Below are 13,562 nucleotides of genomic sequence, written 5' to 3' on the forward strand. Positions count from 1 at the left end.
AAAAAAATCGGGCGCGCCTGCGGCGCGCAACACGCCCCTTGGTGGGCCCCTGTGAGTGATTTCCCTGGTGGGCCCTTCATGCCCCAGTCCGACACTGTTTGTTACTCACTTTTTTTGTCATATTTGTCATGTTTGCATGCAGCTTCTTGTTAGTTCTTGCAATGCATTTCAATTGATAAAACTGTGTCAGAAATAGCAAAGGACAACAGATTTCACAAAAGACATTTTTCAAATCTCTTCCTATCTTGCTTTTGTTAGACATAGCTTCGGCTGTAATGAGGTAACTTGCACCCTGGGGACGCTCACATTGTTGGGGAAGTAAAAAGGATTGACAATATGAATTCTCTGTGGCTTAGAACTGTTCCAGTCATTGCATTTGTTGAAGGTCAACATCATCCCATCAAATCAGTTGTAGACATCGCATTTGACAAAAAAAGAAGAAGCATAAAATCCTACCCAAACCTTCCAGGGAACAAATGCCAAGTAAGTCATGCTACACATATAGTTATAAATGTTTAACATATGTGTCAAGATAAACTGGCAAACAGTAATGCATTACATGCATTATATGCATCCAAACTGTTGGCTAGAACACATATGGTGTGAGAATATACTGTAAGAGAATTACATCAGCATAATATGTCAGGGTAGACTGCTCCCTAGGATCATGGGCCCCCACACACATGCCACACCCTGCACCCATTCAAATAAACTCTTCTCTCTGTCAGCCCAGCGCCGGATGCACAGCTGCAAATATCACTGGAAAAAGCTTCAAAATGTGATACAATTGAGAGTGATAAACAGCCAGCCCATCAGCTCCTAACTGTTACATTCTGTGTTTGAGAAATATAAGGCAGGAGCTGATTGGTTGGTTGTTTATCAAACTCCATGTTATCACTTTTTGAAGCTTAGTGCATCTGGACCTCAAAAGAGCTGCCTGACCATCAGGTGCTGGATAATCGTTGGTGTACCTGTATAAACTATTGAATACAGCAACACTCCCATATCATGCCCATAAGACAATGCATCTCTGTGCATATGGAACCACCCAGGAACACCACAATACATTCCCTATATACTTCTGAGGCCAGTTGCTAAATGTAATAGCTTTTGAGTTCGGCAGCCACGCAAGATGCCAGCTGTACTCTGAAGTTTTTAAAGGGGCAATCATGCACAAGGCATGTTTTTGCCTTGTACATGATCGCCCCTTTATAAAAAAAAAATCGGCTGGCATCCCTCACAACAGTTATTACATGGTTATAACATCTGGTCCAATGCGTCCTAATCACAACTGCACCTCTGTGAGAAATTTGCAGTGTGTGTTTTAGGGGTAGATTTATTAAGCTCGGTGAAGTGATAAACTGTCTGGTTTTTATCACCGTCCAATCAGCTCCTACCTGTGAAGCTACAGGCTTGGTTTGAAAAATGACAGGTAAGAGCTGATTGGCCGGTGATAAAAACCAGACAGTTTAACACTTCACCGAGCTTAATAAATCCACCCCTGAGTCACATACAATACTGTATATGCATACACAATTGAAAAAGTCTGCCATATGTGCAAATATCAGTATAGTGTGTGTGTGTGTGTGTGTGTGTGTGTGTGTGTGTGTGTGTGTGTGTGTATTATATACATCAGGTAGCACAAAAGGAAATTAGAAGTTGCTACATCAGATACAAGTAAATGTCAAGTGTAGTGTAATAAATACATGTTTGTTTGTTTTGTTGTTATAATAGTGGCTTATTGTTGTAAAATGGTTTTCCTTTATATTTTTTTAGGATTAATTTTCCTATAAATCTAAAGTGTTAGTAGGGAAAATATTTATAACACACAAAATTAACTAAGATGGGAGTTCTATTGAAGATAGGATGTTACCCATAGCAGCCAATCAGATTTGATCTATTATCTTCTAAAAGGTGCTAAATAAATAAGAATTAGAAGCCATTTTAGTAAATGTACCCCTATGTATCTGTTACTTATTCAGTTAAAGCATAGCTGCAGTACAACAGCTGCTAGGCTGCTAAGTTGGGTCCTGCGCAAGCTAACATCGGAGATGTATGTAAACCAAAATTGACAATAAAAGTTTCTGCCAATAAAATACACATTTCTGTACCATTGGCCGGTCATCATATGATACTTATTGACTAATTTAAACCTGATCGCTGCTGTGTGAATTTGCACTCTGCCCAGGCAGAGTGAAATCCTGCCATATACAGGTCTGCTAATGGCTTGCAAATGGATCGCTGATCACATGTCATCTGCAAACTCACTCACCATCTAACGATTGGTGTGCGTAACTCTGACCCTTCCACAACTGACCAACACATACAGGCTGATTGCGACCAGAGCTAATGTCCCAGAAAACACCTGGGCATACCTGCGTTTTTATGACACCCCCAGAAAATGGCAGATGTGTCATTTCCCCCAAGCACTGGCTCCTGGCAGTAAAATTGTAAGGGATTTGGATTATATTCATCCCTGATTTTGTTGCTGCTTGGCCTTGCGTATATGCAGTATGATCCGTACTCTTGCATAATTGCTCAATAATCAATGGGATTGCGAATCAAACAACAGCGATCCACTCTGAAAACTCCCCAAAATGTGTAACATAGCAACTTGCCCAATAGTAACTGATAACTAGATGACATTTACATCCTCACTACATACCCATGGATTCATACAGCATCCCTTAAGAACAATTGTGGTTTGTATCTATATTTGTTACACCCAATCAGTGTTGAAGTTGATCACATAAAACATTAGTTATTCCTGATTTGCTCCTCATCTACTGTCGTTCACTAGTATCTGCACTTTTTATTCTAAACTCTTAGGCAATTTTTCATTACAGATTTGAGTCTATTAAATGGGATATTTAATTAAAACAAATAAGATAAGTGACTTGAGGAGGGGACAGGAATCGGAGATTGCTGCAAAAAGAAACAACTTGAATACACAAACTGAACACAGTATATCCAGCAAGATTGAATGAAACAATGTCTTTGAATTGTTTCTTATAGTGATTCCGGCTTTATCATTGAGATTATTTGTATGAAAATTGGTAGATTGCATCTATGAACATGCTTAGACGCCATTTAATAACTATTGTTATACAGTATGTAGGAAATTCTCCTTATTATTAAAGAATTATTGTTTATTGGGTTTCCATGTTTACTATGCAGATTATCTGTAAAGCTGGGTACACATATGTACAATTTCCTTTTTCTTGCGACCGTTCGATCGACCGAATACACATTCGGCCGTCCAAAACATACGACCGTTCTGCGCGTACACATATGTACAATTTTACTTGCAACGTCCGATGTACTCCCGTCCAAACAATCGCAAGAAGAAGTATATGAGAGACCCTGTAACCCTTTGCCTGCTGTTTTAACTTGTGTATATAATGTATATATGTTGAGCAGTGGCTCAACACTTTAGACGCATCCCTTTAAGACATTAATCAATGTTGAAGTTTTAATAGAGTGGGCTGGAAGCTCTTTTCAGGGCACCAGCTTCACACTATTAAAACTTCAACATTGATTAATGTCTTAAAGTGATGCTTCTAAAGTGTTGGGCAGTGAGGCATTATACACACATTAGTTAAAACAGCAGGCAAAGGGTTACAGGGTCTCTCATAATGCAGCATACCACCGTGCTTTGTCAAACTGTCAAGCATATCGATCGAAGGTGCGTACACACTTCACTTTTGTTCCGATATGGAGCCGTCCTGTCGGATGAAATATTAAGCAGCAAAGAACCTTCGACCGACCGACCGTGGACGGCCAAGAGCGTTTTTGGCCGTTTATCGGTCGCACAGCAGCAATTGGGACAGCGTACACACCTATACAATCGAACGGCCGTTTGCCCCCAGATTGGAAGAACGGCCCGACGATTGTATATATGTGTACCCAGCTTTAGGCACGATCGCCCGAAAGGTCAGTCCGGTTGCAGGCGGAAGTCCGGAGATCAGTATTCGTGAGATGGTGATTTGTTTGGGTTACACTGGTTTATTTAAAGTAAGCTCTGTATCTGTTACATTTGTGTCTGATGATGGTTAAGTAAACAGAAAAATGCACCCTGTTTTTAACTAAGATTCCATAGCTTATGTTAACCATTTCCCTAGATGATTAGTGACAGGTGTGGTGGTAGCTGCTCACCTATAAAAGCAAAGTGTGCTGTGAGCTTCAGACCAGATAGCATGCCAGGAATCAAACATTGATGTGATAGCTATGTGTATTGTAGCCATTTTCAGCGATAGTGTTAGTACCTGCAGAAAAGTGGGGTCCCGTGAAGGGGGCTGCAGGCTTAAATGCATTGATCAATTCATGAACCAAATCTCCACTATTTATTATCAGTTAATTTAGTGTGTGCAGAGCCCCTACAATGTCTATATATATATATATATATATATATATATATATATATATATATATATATATATATATGTGTGTGTATATATATATATATAAATATATATATATATACATATAGGGAGAAAATATATATATCTTTCTTTTTTTAACTTTTTTTCAGAAAAGAAGGCACTCAAAAAGAGCTTTAAAATAAAACTTAATTTATGGAAAGTATGTTATGGTCCAGGACAGGTTCAGGAACTGGGTTCCTGACAATGCCAAATTTTAATATGAGGTACTGGAACTGAGTTCCTGCTAGTTCCTGCTGAAAAATAGCACTGTATATGAATATATATAGTATACAATATGTGTGTGTTTTTATTATTTGTTATTATCTGTTATTATTTTTATGCATATATTATCGTTTGATACTTACCATTTCTCATTTGAATGTGCATTATAATAAAAATGTTTTCATTGAAGCACTCCTTATTAGTCATTTGATTTAAATTTTCTGGGATATTTAGTTGCACAATATTAAATTAGATTGTCTTACTTTTTTTATAATAACTATTTGAAGACAGTGATAGTATTTAGAGTTATTTCATTATTTGGGTTGTTTTTCAATCAGCTATAATCTTGAGCTGAAGGTAAGCGCTGGCTTTATTTTGTTTTACCGGTCCAAATCCACTTGAACGTCAAAATGTCTACTCACCAAGTTTGAACTAAGCTCCGAGGTATCAAATTCCTTATATGTTCAGCAGTCTCAACAAATGTGTTGATGTTGGCCTGTATGCCAAATTTTAGAGATTTCATGCATAATACTGATACTGCGCTGATGGAAAACATGTGACACAACACACTGCAACAAAGTGCAGATATAGATTCTGATAAAACTGTGATAAAGTATGTAGTAGACATACTGATGCTAATGTGGAAATGCACGAGTCAATCATAGTCCACGTAGATGGTAAAGTATAAAGAAGTCCAAAAGAAAGCATGAAAAATGCACGTCAACATTTTAATGTGTACCTCACAGTTCATTGTATATTTATAACTATATACCTGTGCAGACTCTTTTATGTGGGCCGTACCACTTGATAATTCCTTGAATGAGTGGCCCACCACTGGTCGGCAATAAGGTCGATCTTAAATGGAAAAGAGATTGACCAACCTGTGGCACAACATTTTAAACATTTCAACGTTTTTTGGGGTCTGCGCACTATCCTCGGTTGTACAGAGTTAGGTGCTTCACTTCCCAGCTGACCAGTCTGGGTAGGGTTGGCAATTTGCAAAATGGATTTTAGTGAAGCGCTCTGCTCCCATGGTGTGTGTTTTTGGTGGGGTTTGGGTCTCTGAAATGATAGTCCAGGGAGTCAGTGCAGACACTGACTGTAACCTCCCTGGACTACCCCAAACCGTGAGGACACACCATCCCCCAACCTGACCATCCCCCAAAGCCCCAACCGAAATCAGTTGTGACAGAACTGATTTGGGAACAAGGGAATCACACTTAAAGTGGAATTTGGACACAGTAGAAGAATACCTTGTAATCAATTTATTTGGAACAACTTTGTTTTGTTTTATATGTGTAAAGAAAATTGTTATTAATGTGAATATATTGTATGCATATACACCTCTTCAGTAAAGTTTTTTTCAGCAAACAAAGAAATCACTCATCATTTCAGAGACCCAAACCCCACCAAAAACACACACACCATAGGAGCAGAGCGCTTCACTAAGATCCATTTTGCAAATTGCCAACATTTTAAACAGTTTGGATACCCATTGGCAAGCCTTCGATACAATATAGACCATATCCCTAGCTCCCAAGTGGAGAAGATCGGCATCGTACTGTAGGTTGACACAACGTAAGATGAAGTGGATGTATACCCTGGACATATACTGTATATACCCTGGGGTTAAACAAAAAATGGGTACTTGTATAGTTTCACGGTGGCCGATATATCGGATGCGATATCAGCCGATATATCGGCCGATCCGATGTGATCCGATGCGATTTTTTACCTGTTCATAACCCCACTATCCACTACGCATGGAGTTGATTTTATATAGTTTGGCGAGCACAGTAATCCGTGTCCGCTCGCCACGCTTCGGGATGGGTGGCTCGCTGCGCTCGCCACACTATATAAGATCAACTCCATGCGTAGTGGATAGTAGGGTTATGAACAGGTAAAAAAATGCATCGGATCGGCTGATATATCGCATTCGATATATCGGCCGCCGTGAAACTAAGCAACTACCAAAACATTTTCTATAAATGCATTTCTCTAAGTCTCACTATTATAATCAATACTACGAATTGGTTATAGTCCATTTGTATCCTGAACTAAATATGCAGTTATGAATTTTTATGCATTTAGCTAAATACAGCAGTGATTTTTTGGGATATTTTAAATAGTATGAATTCCTAGTCTAACACTGTTTTGACACTTCAGACAATTTTTGTATGTATGAGGAATGTTCCACTACAGTGTCTTTATGGTTTGCTATGTTTTCACTCACCATCTTAGCCGCACTTCCTGAGGAAAAGGCAATATGCTTTGAAACATGGACGACAAGAAGATAGGCAAGTTTGGCACCTGTTGATGTTTTCATATATTGATTTGAACACTGTCTGTAAAGTGCTGCCTCTCTTTCCATTCGGAATCTATACGATTTACATATACTCTCGGCAGTATACATACCCCTTCCTTCGGTCACCAACTGCGGACTTTATCCAATAAATACACTGCACACAACCTGCTGAAAATGACGTGATCATTGAAACATTTTAGTATTGATTGTGTCCCATACTGATTTTGTGCAGTGTATTTATTGAATGCAGTCCACAGAGTGTGAATGAAGGAGAGTGTATTTACATTTGAGGACTGGATTGAGGATCCACTGTTTTAGTAGATATTTCACCAGTGGAACATGCATCATGTCACTGTTAAGTACAACATCAGGACAATATTTTACAGAACACTTAAAAAGTTAATAAACTTACATTCAAGTACTTTCAAAAAAGTTAATAAACTTACATTCAAGTACTTTTATTCACTCAGAAATCCTATTGTGATAATGGATTTACCATTTATGGATTATGCAATTATTATCAATTAATTGTAAAATGAAAGAATTAGAGAACACATTATAGGCTTAAAGTGTTAGCTAGGAACATTGATTTCTGTTTTGTAATTACAACACTGCATAATATAAAATTCTTAAATAAGTCTTTATGTGATAAAAATGTGTAAGCTTAATTCAAAAACAAGACATTTGCTGTTTAACCTTTTGAGTGCCAAAATCTCTGTGAGAGATAATCAAAATATTGCTTTGGGGGATAGTAGTTAGAGATTAGATTAAATCATACTTACCTATTTTGGTGCAACGTGGAGAGTCCACCAGGCTCCTAGAAGAGTTGGTGCATCTACTGCACAGGGCTGCCTCTAGGAATTTTGGGGGCCAGGACTGATTTTCAGTCTAACCCCCCCTCCAATTGCTCACCCGGTGGTGGTGGCAGCAGCGTGGCATCACCCTCCTGCATCCCTTCAGTCCCGCTCGGCGTCTCCTCTGTGGTGAGTGCACAGTGCAGCCTGCAGAGCGCCAAGGCTGGTACACAGAGGGGAGCATCCAGATGATGCTGATCAGCACTCTGTGTCTGTGTCCTGGGCTCGGCGTTCTGAGGGCTGCCCTGCGTGGAGTGTGCCTGGCTGGGGAGCCGCCGAGTGGGAGGCAATGTGCAGGCTGGGGGTGGCACCGTGGGCAAAATGAGCTGCCTGGGCCCTTCCAGAAACCGGGGCCTGGGACAGCTGTACCCAGGGCCACCACTAGTAATGTTGGGGCCCCTTCACCCCCCCTTGCGCGCGCCGGCACCCCCCCCTTGCGCACCGGCACACCGCCTACCGCCCACAATTACTATTACTTACCAGCAGTGGCGGCGGTGCAGCACCTTCTCCCTCCGGGACACAGGGCTCAGAGCACTCACTGCACAGTGCTGCCTGCAGAGCCCCTCTGCATTCTAGGCTCAGTGCTCTGCAGGCTGCGCTGTGTATTGTGCGCGCCTGGCCGCCGGGTGGGGGGGGATTTGTGCGGGTGCGGGGGGTATGGTGCCGTGCCACTGTGGGCATCTGCCCTGGCCCCTTCAGAGGCCGGGGCCTGGGACAGCTGTACCGCTGGCACCCCCTGTCTGCGGCCCTGGCTGTACCCACAGCACCCCCCTGTCGGCAGCCCTGGTTGGGAATCCTGAATTTACCAAGCTTGTTCCAGTTTAGTGCCATCTTCAGATGACAACAACCATTAAAGGCTTAATTACACACAATTAGTGGAAGACTACCTTGCAATTGGCACCTGTACAAGTGTGGTCAGTAGTTATTCTTCTGTCCTGATCTACCTGTTTTCTGGTTTTTATTTTTATTTTTTTAAATGTGTGTACTGCGGTTGTTAGACAACTGCTTTCCGCTTCGGTTATACAGCTCGACAATTCTGAGAGCAATTGGGCAGCACCTGATCTGATTGGACAGCTCTCTGTGTTTGTCATTCATAGCCGCATGATCAGCACAGTTTACTCATGGATACTCACATGACCTTACCCTAGCAGCTTATTGGGTGAACCTAAATAAATGAATACACTCAGTGAATTGCTCGCTTTTCCGTTGTTAAGTTTTACATAGGCTAGCTGCTGTACCTCCTGAGAGATTAATATACTAGAAATCAAATATAAAAACAATCATAGAGCAACATCTTTTTTTACAATTTTATTCATATAGAAGACTCTTAAAAAAGATATAAAGTCGAAAAAATTTATAAAAAATGGGAATACTATATCAATATTATGGATGAACGGTCCCAGTCTCATATTCTTAATCTTTTTGAAGGTGCTACTTGGAATCTACTTAGAAGAACGCTTGCTGGGCAATATTTTTTGTTTTCAATTTACTGTGATTTGCTCTCTGTTTTGACTACAGTACATTGGCAATTGTAGGTCTCAAACCCTAATGGGTACATTCCCAAGAATAGCTTGCTTCACAGTGCCACACCTGTACTCCCACCTGTTAAAATATAGGAATAATTTAGCTCAGCAAAGGGTAATTTCTTTTTTTTTTCTTGGACAGCTTGGTACTTTGCTGGGAATACCTTCACCCCACCTGACAATCACCCACTAGGTAAACTTCTTCCCTATTTATAACAGAATCTTGTCAGGTAAATTGAAGCAGATAAGATGCACTGAGCAGAGGTCATTGTGGATTTTGTCAAGAAACAGTGACTGTCCTGTGTACTGGATAGTGTAGCCCCGATAAACAGACGTGCCTATGCCAGCTCCCTATTTTTTTAAGTAGTATTCCGCTTTTCTGCATCCCATCACATAGCAATGTGTCCCCTGTCCCTGACCAATGTGTTACTGACCTGGGCTCTCGCCAGGTCCCTCCAGGTGGATTGGACCTGGGTTTGATAGTGCCCACTCCCTCCGCTTCTCTGCTTTGTGCAATTTTCTGAATTGCGTGTGTAATAATGTTTTACTGCAAGTTGAGTGACTGTATTGATAGGTTTATATTATGCTTGTACGGTAAACATTTCTTTATTGTACATTGACAATAGATTACAACCCTGTGGATCTATTGGCTGAATTTACCCAAAGTCGTGTAACTTGGCAGGTGAAAATATGAAAGATGAATTTGTATTCTTTGGACAATGGAGTTTTTAAGCATTGTGTAAGACTCACGGCATCTGGGCTATCAAACAAAACTCCTGCCAACATTGTGAGATTTATTTTGCATTGTTCTGCAGTCTCTGTAGTCAGGAAACAGAACAGCAACTAAATCAGTAGGTTTGTCAGTGACACAGCATGAGCCTTCCACTGTGAATAATCCTTTAACTTCACTTTCTTTTAGCTTGTACAGTGTTTTGCCATATTGGAGGTTATTCTGGTTGGTGCGTAAATTTCCGAATTCTTTCCGAATTCTTTCCACGCTGTGCAAACATTGTAAGAAGAAACGCCCACAGGTCCTCCGCATACGGACGGACTCGCTCTCTAAGAAGAGGGTGTGTTTACAGACAACATCCAAACCGTGCGTGTGCGGTGGCCACACAAAGATTCTGCACGGTCTTACAGCATCAGAACGGACATGAAGCTGCACGTACGCACCGATGCGGTGTATTTCCACAAAACTCACGACTATTCTCTGAACTCATAAATCTGTCACATGACACACTTATGCAATTAGGCTACCTCATTAAAAATTGTTTGTTTGTAATTGGAATCAATTAAATCCTAATAGATACTTAAACACAGAAAACAGACAATGGATTAACCTCCGTAGTGCCCTAATCCTAAAGAAACAGCTGCTCCTCCATTAGGATTCTCCTGTTAGTGAGAAACAGGGGTGTACAAAGATACAGAAGGGGGTTATCGGAGTGCGTATAATGAGTACCACCTAGCTATTTCACAATTAGTCTATTTTACTGGTATTCTTATCAGAAGTAGAATAGTTCTTTCATCCGTTTTCCAAATAAGAAGGAGACTCCTTTTAGGATAAGTGATCCTTTATTCATAAAACCCAACGCGTTTCGTCGCACAGGACTTCGTCAGGGGTATAACAAAGAGATTTTTATAAAAGTCTTGATAGGATTGGTATAAGAAGAGTGTCTTCGCACTGTATAAAATCTCAGGTTTTTTAATTCCTGGATAAACGGTTATCCCTTCAGGGAAATTCCTTTAGTAGTGGCAGGTCTTTTTTTAGATTTAGAAAGTTGGGGTAGCCATGACCTCAAAGGTCTGTCCATAGAACCTGGGGGCGAATGGAATACGACAATCCAATCCACCTCGAATTTCGCCTCACCGGATGGCGAACCCAAATGTTGCGATATTTGAAAAAACTGCTTGGTAGAAGATAAAATTTTGGTGAGTGTCAGCAGTGACACCATAAAGTCTCCTCTCCTAGCAGGTATCGCTATTGATACTTAAACACATTAAACACATTACTACCACTTTACATTAACCCTTACATCATGTGAAGTGCTGTTTTGTAATGGTCCTTTTAGGCTGCAATGGTTCCATTTGAAGCAATGAAAAGAGTGTAATTAATGAGTAATGAGTAGAGGAGTGGATTGTATTGTGTTCAGCTGACAGTGGTTCAAGTGCGGCCGTACTAATTGGGCGATCCGAATGCCTAGCGCATGACCGAGTGGTGTCCGCAAAGTGAAACTTGCTTATGAAGACCGCATATTTCCTGCCTGTTGGTTCGTTTGCAGTCGGTGTTCTGTCCGAATGCACACCTACCAGAATTAGTGCACTCCCTCGTGTACGCCCATGTTTACGCCCAGTTTAGCCCACTTTGAAACTACGCCCCTGTGTAGTTCCGAATGACGCCCATATTACGCCCATATTTCCAGAGTGAATGCGGTGCACATTTCTGTACGGTATTAGTGAGAACGAGTACGGAGACCGTGCGTGGCACATGTGCATAGCGTTGCCTACGCATGCGCAGACGGCTAAAAAACGCCATCCGAAAGAATTCGAAAATTTACGCATCGACCAGAATAAGGCCCATTGTGATTCGGTATATTAGGACTGGTAAAATAATGGAAATTTGAATTTAAGAAATCTTGCCTATGATTGTTAATGTATGTCTAATAAAACATTTAGCCCAAAGATATCAAACTTAACATATACCAGTGGCGTATCTATAATGAGTGCACCTACACCTTGCACCCACACCTTGCACACTGCACCCATTTTGGAAATACTTACCCTCTGGAGTCATACAGTAGAAGCGTTGCAGAAATGGCCAGGGAAATGGCATGGCAGCCATTTTTCCAGTGATCTGTTTGTGTGCAGTGGAGTCTGACGGCTCTAGTGCACAGCAGCGCAGCAGAGGTCCGTGCATGTGCAATAGGATCTGAGCACTAGAGTGCTCAGACCATACTGCTCCTGACGTTGCTCCCGGCAGAGCGGAGGGGGCCTGGCTGAGGAGGCTGCATACGGTCCCCTCCTCTCTTAAGATGCCCCTGATATATACATTTGCTGTAAAATATTTATCCGGCTGCTAGGAGATCTATAGTGTCCCAGCACTAGTTAGTGTGACATGTCCTGGTGGGTTTTATTACAGGGGTGTCAGGAGCAGGGGGGCAGGTACTATAGGAAGGTAACCAATGTCTGACTCAGTCCCTCAGTTTCCAACTATTTCTATGAGGGCTGCTATGCAGCTGGATTTACCACACATCCATTATGGACCAGTAATTATTAACAGAAAATAGGCATCTAATTTATAGAAATAACAGGAAACTGAGAAAAACAACTATTGCTGCCATCTGCTGTGCATTCTGGTGCCCATTATATATAAATCAGAATGATTTAAACTGAAAAGGCTTCTGACAGATTTGTGGGAATGTACTGTGTATGCCATATGGTAGACATTCTCTATTGCGCAAACTCTGAAATCTCTCTATACAGTATTTTCATAATATCTGAACTAGACCCACGCACTATGGTCCTTACTGAGTAGTGAACAGCATATAACAAGTATCTGATATAGACATAAGAATTATGTGAAGTATATCTAATTTGAAATATAGTGGGTATTGAGTCAATTTAACAAAATATTAATTGAATTTATACAGAAATTGCTACTTTTGCATTTATAGAATAACTCTTTCTCTCATGTAGAGACAGCATGCAGCCACTAAATTTACACAAGAGGAACAGCTTCTTTCTGTGCACAAAGATGTGCCCCTGATTGTACAGCTACTCCTCCATTGTACAGCTACTCATCCATTGCTGGATGTTCCTCTGGGATGCCTGCTGGAGGCTGCGTCTGACATTTCATAACGTCAGTACCCATCCCCTTTTCTGCAATCTGCAGAGGAAATAAATTATTTACAATGGGGAGAGAAATCATTTGATTTCTTTCCTCTTCGGTTGCATGTGAGGGGATGTGTTCTCGAGGGGATGCAGGAGGCGTTGGTGTCTGGTGGGGCAGAATTCGTCAGAACGGTGCTTATCCATTTGCTAGACAGCGAGTGTACACTGCCTAGCAAGAGGGTCTAAATAAGGCTCAAAGTGTCTTGTGGTTCCTGAATCAATGTACCATCAGTCATTGCAGTGACTGTCTGTTACATTTAACACTGATTCATTTATTCAAAATAATAAATATGCTTTAATATGCTTTATCAATGTATGTTATCAGTTTTCCAGCACTTTCTTCCTTATG

The sequence above is a fragment of the Crinia signifera genome, chromosome 4, assembly GCF_055691185.1.
Source record: "Crinia signifera chromosome 4, ASM5569118v1, whole genome shotgun sequence".
In the NCBI taxonomy this organism is placed as follows: domain Eukaryota; kingdom Metazoa; phylum Chordata; class Amphibia; order Anura; family Myobatrachidae; genus Crinia; species Crinia signifera.